The sequence below is a fragment of the Phyllostomus discolor genome, chromosome 11, assembly GCF_004126475.2.
Source record: "Phyllostomus discolor isolate MPI-MPIP mPhyDis1 chromosome 11, mPhyDis1.pri.v3, whole genome shotgun sequence".
Classification (NCBI taxonomy): Eukaryota; Metazoa; Chordata; class Mammalia; order Chiroptera; family Phyllostomidae; genus Phyllostomus; species Phyllostomus discolor.
In genome coordinates, this window is record NC_040913.2 from 28,077,388 (window position 1) to 28,083,376 (window position 5,989).

The window sequence follows — 5,989 nt, forward strand, 5'->3', positions numbered from 1 at the left end:
TATGGGTACAAACAAGTGATTCATCATTCAGACTCCGATCCAAAGACTTGAATGGACTGTATGTGCTCTCCTTATAGGAGATTTTATTGAGCAAATAGATTCAAATATTTATCATAACCGGATAACTGTGGGAGGTGTAGGGAACTAGTCTCTATGAAAGGAAGCCTTTTTACTAATTAAATAATGTGAAGAGACAGCCCTTCACAGTTGTCACTTTGAAAAAAAATATTTTAAGCAAGTCATAATAAAATGAGCATAAGTATACACAACATTTCTACTTATCTACATGTATAATTTATTACCTGATTCATGGTCTCTTAACATACAGGTGTAACTATAGCCAATTGTTGAATGTATATATACATATGTGTGTGTGTCTGTGTGTATTTAATCACCTTAGTTTTACCTCTTAAATGCAAGTAATATTTCAGTGAATGGAGATAAGTGCAAGTATAACTAAATAAACAGCTAAAAGATGAGAATACTCATCCAAGCTCTAAACCAGCATCCACAATGTGACTCCCGGAAAATTACATCAAATATAAGAGTTAAAATGAATTAAATATTTTCCAGTGTTGTATGATTCAGCATTTTTGGTGAATTAGCAATGCTATTCCTATTCCTATGGATAAAGGTAAATGATTTGAAATACAGTTTAAACACTGATTTAAAAACCACAAGGTAACTTACTAACCCAAGTCTGTGTACTTTAGTCACTAGACAAATAAGGCAAAACTGAAAATGTATAGACATAAATTAAAGTTATGTATTTTCCAGTCATGTGTTGTTTTAAAAGATTTTATTGCATTTTCATGAATTTTTCTCTTGCCTTTTCACCAATATATTGTTTTAATAATCACTTAAAATAATTTCATAAGATTTTATCTTATGCTAAATGAGTAATCCAACTTTTTTTTGTTAACATGTATTTGTGCAAGATGGTTATGCTTGTTGTCTTTTGAGCAAAATATCTATCTTAAATACAAAATAAATTGCTGCTTCAGGGTATTATATCAAGGGCTAAAATAATCAACACTTTATGAAACAAAAACTCAAATAATAAAGTACCTACATTACTTCTGAGAGAATTATCCATATGTAATAACCTATAGAAAACTGTCTTGAAAATTAAAAACATTCATAGTACCTAGCTACTTGAACATTTAGCAAGATTACATATTTTGTGAGTCAATATTGTTGTATCTGCATATGGTCCAGACATAAATATTTCCAATTTTTCAACTTTAGTATCCTAGATCTCCAGTCCTGTCTGCTTTGTATAAACAAAACAATCCTATGCATCAGCTGTCTCTACTCAATTGACCAATACAGACTTCCCATACAAAGACAATTGATTATCCATTGCTAAGATAATGCTACATAATGAACTACCCAATCAGAGTGGCTTAAAACAAATATATTTATTATTTCTCATAGAACCGTGGGTGGAGAGTGTAGTTGTGATGATTTGAGGCATTTTTTGGCAGATCAGATGGGCTCGTTCATGCATTGAGGTATTTTGCCAGGCCACAGCTGGCTCCTAAAGTGGCCTCGGCTGGAACACTAGTCTCTTTTCCATGTATCTTTCACATAGTCTAATGGTTGTGTCAGCGATTCCAAGAGAAGAGAGCCTAGTCATGCAACAGGGACAAAAAGAAGAATGCCCAAATTTTCAGGCTTCTGTTTGTCTTATGCCTGCTAATAAAGTCTAGTTAGCCAAATCACATGGATGAGCTCAGAGTCAGAATAGGGAGGTGAGGCACTAGAAGACACACTATTAGGATACAGGGAAACCTTTAATTGGCATAATTAATGCCATATGCTAAATGAAAAAATCTGGATTATAAGAATTTTCAGAGATTACAGTGTTCTAATGAATTCAAATATTAAACTCATGTTAGCTTCTTTATCAATGGAAAATTATTGCATCTACAGTCATTTCATGTTTTCCATTATAAAATTATTAATTATAAAAAATTAAAAACAAAAATGTCTTACAAATCAATGGTCACATGTTGAAAATACAGATATTTGAACAATTTTTACCTTTACATATATAAAATTACATGTTAAAAACAAAACTGAGAATGTACTATACATACATATCTATGATGTTCATACTGTGTTTATATGTATAAATGTTTGCATGCACATATAATGCTATATATCATATAAATAAATATGTGAACACAGAGAGACATGTGCGTGTGCGCAACAGACATGCCCTACATACATATATCCTCTCCTTATGACAGACACTTCTCCCATCATTTAAAATTATTGAAACTGTAATTTAACACCACATTTATTAAAATGTTTACCTATTGAGATCTTAAAGTATTTCTAATTTTAAAGTCCTACTAATAAAGCTATATTATACATTCTAATGTATAGATATGTCATAGCTCTAATTTTTTCAGGCTGATATCCTAGCAGTTGAATTATTGGACTAAAAATATAAATGTCGATAAAGGTCTTAACACACAATACTATGTTGTAAATGAGAATGGTCTTACAATTTATTCTTCTAGTAATAGTACCAGAAAGTATAGACTCCCCTTCTCTTTCAACAAAGCTTGGTAATTTAATTTGCCGATGCAAAAATCAAATAGACTTCTCTTTTATTGTTATGGAGGATAATCTTTACCAGTTGCATGATTTTTCTCAAATTATTTAACCTTTCTCTGCTTCAGTTTCCTCATATGAGAAACTGGTATGATTACTTCATAAAGAAATTTGGTGAGGATTATAAATTGCTGAGCATATTTTCTGATGGAAAACAAGTGCTCAAAGGTGTTTGGTGTTTTTTATCATTGACAGTACATTTGTTGACTTCATGTGTTAGGCACTCAACTATTGCAAATAGTTCCTTATTAAGATGTTCCTCATTTTCTTATCAAACTATTAGCACTCTTTATGCTAAGCATATCAGTACAAATATCAGTACTTTGTTATTTGTAAAACAATGATATACAGAGTTACTCATAAAGAATTTTAAATTTTGAATCCAAATATTTTTTATTCTTTTCATATATATTTATATTTCGTGTGTACTTAAGATCTTAAAGATCTTTGCCAATCAAAAGAGAGAATGCCTAAAATTAAAAAAGAAGAAAGAATCAATTAAGTTTGAATTTTCTAGAATTTTGTGTAAATGGAATCATTTGACTTATTTGGTTGGAGAAAGAGTTTAGAGATTTATTTATGTAATTGTATCAGTTATATGAATGTGAGACAAGCCAGTAAGTGAGGACAAGTGGAATAGATGAATAAGGTAGATTGTTAATGACTAGGCAGTTTATAGACATCTAGTGAACTACAAAATCCTATCTTCCCTAAACAAAGGACCCTTAAGAATAAATGGTTTATTTTGTAAAATTCTCCTGAAACAGTATGGTCCAAGGCTTTTGTGTGTACAATATTCAGAAATCAAAGGTATTTTTGTAAACCAACAATGAAATATGAGAAATAGAAGTTAGGAAAAATATTCCATTTGATATGGTAATAAGAAAAATAAAGTACCTAAGAATAAACCTAACCAAGGAAATAAAAGATCTATACTCAGAAAACTACATAATACTGAAAAAAGAAATTAAGGAAGACACAAACAAATGAAAGCATATACTGTGTTCATGGCTTGCAAAAAATTAACATCACCAAAATGTCCATACTACCCAAAGCAACTTATAGATTCAATACCTTCTGCACAACTGAAGAAAATAGCAGCAAAATGAAAAGGGAACCAACTGTATGGGGAAATATGTTTGCCAATGATACCTCAGACAAGGGTTTTATCTCCAAAATATATAAAGAACTCACATGGCTCCACTACAGGGAGAGAAAAACAAAACAAAACAAAATGAAGGAAAAAAAAAAACCTTGGCAATGGGCGAGGACACACCTGGTTGGTGGTGCTGTTCTTGTATCAGTCAGGAACAAAACAGTTGTACAGTCCTTAGTTCATCCTAGCTTGTTGCTTGTTTTGGTGGCCACAGCTGTTTCATGCCTGGGGCACATAAAATTAAAAAAAAAATAGTGAAAAACTTAAAAATTAAAAAACGAGCAAAGGACCTGAACAGACACTTCTCTAAGATGGACATATAGCAGACCTAGAGACATATGAAAGGATACTCAGCATCACTGGCCATCAGAGAGATGCAAATTAAAACCACAGTGTGATACCGCTTCACACCAGCCAGAATGGCCATCATAAACAAATCAACAAACAGTAAGTGCTGACAAGGTTGTGGAGAAAAGGGAATCCTAGAGCTCTGTTGATGGGAATGCAGACTGGTGCAGCCAGTGTGGAAAACAGTATGGAATTTCCTCAGAAAAATAAAAATGAAACTGCCTTTTGACTCAGCATTTCCACGGCTGGGATTATACACTAAGTATCCCAAAACACCAATTTAAAAGAACCTAGAACCCTGATGTTCATAGCAGCACAATTCACAACAGCCAAGTACTGGAAGCAACCTAAGTGCACATTAGTAAATGAGTGAAACAAAAAATTATGGTACATTTTCACAGTGGAATTCAATGCAGCAGAAAGAAGGGAGCTTCTACCTTTCATGACAGCATGGATGAATCAGGAGAGCATTATGCTAAGTGAAATAAATCAGGCAGTGAAAGACAAAAACTGTATGATCTCACCTATAAGTAGAACTTAATTAACAAAAGAAACAAGTGAGCAAAACAGAACCAGAGACATTGAAATAAAGAAGTAACTGACTGTACCCAGAGGGGAGCAGGGAGGGGGTAACGGAGGAAAAAGGGGAAGAGTTGTCAAGAAACATGTATAAAGGACACATGCACAAAGCCAAAGGGGGAGTAGGATCAAGGGTGGGAGGCAGGGATGGGTGGGGCAGGAGAAGTGGTGGGGGGTAAATGGAGACAACTGCAATTGAACAGCAATAAAAAATGCCATTAAAAATATATAAAAAATAATAAAATATTTAAAAAAATCAAGCTAGGGATATTCTGTGAAGGTAAAAATGCCAGAAAATGTGTACAATTTAAAAAAAAACAAAATTAACCATGTTAATTAAAGAAGTTTGTAAAAAAATAAAAAAGTAAGTGGTTTACACTTCTTCTCCCCAACCAAAGGGTAAATAGCTTACATCACCCTCTCAAGGAAATAGATAGCTGAAATTATTTTTAATAGTAGTTAACTTTTTATATTGAAGATTTAAAGTAATATATCTGGATATTTGTGTACTATATGTGTATCATTTATTTCTTAACTTTCATAGAGCTATTAACATCAAATTTTTACTTATAATGTGATTGATACAAGTGGCAACAATATTTCTCAATGGATATTAGTTACACAAGGTCTGTCCAGAAGGTATCAATGCACGTAACATGAAAAATAGAGACATTTATTGAAGAAGATACATTATACGAGAAACATAGTACATAAGACAATAATGCTTCAGTCCCCTTCAAAATAGTCACCTAGGGACCTCACACAGTTCTCCCAGATGTCATCAGCTGCACTGTTGTATTTTCCCAAATCTCATCCATAGTCTGAGATCTCTTCCTTTTCAGACATGATTTTAGATTGGGAAAAGCCAGAAGCCAAAAGACACCAAACATGGACTATAAGTGAGCTGTTTCACCAGGGGGATTTTATATTTTGCCAAAAACTCTGCATGAGACACGATGTATAAGTGGGCACATTGTCATGGTGAAGTTGTCAAGCACCAGTTTCCCATAGCTACAGCCTTCTAAATCATCTGAATAGTTTCTGAGGAGGAATGTTCAAGCGTAACACAAAATGTGATGCAGATTCATTGCTCTACTCACGCATTCATTTTGAAAACAATGCCACACAGTACAATGCTCACTCAACAGCTTCTACAGTGCCCACTGACTAGTAAAGTGAGGGAGTCATTGTTCACACATGTGAATTCCAACCACTCTCCTTGGCTGCCAGGTTACATCGATGTTGCAGAAATCATTCTCATTATATCAACAACAGCTCAAC

The 5,989-nt window shown here is 33.3% G+C and overlaps 1 pseudogene; it reads left to right on the top strand.

Moving 5' to 3' along the window:
* Window positions 1-3,874: 3,874 nt before the first annotated feature.
* Window positions 3,875-4,019, top strand: LOC114509019 (annotated as a pseudogene).
* The last annotated feature ends 1,970 nt before the right edge of the window (window positions 4,020-5,989 follow it).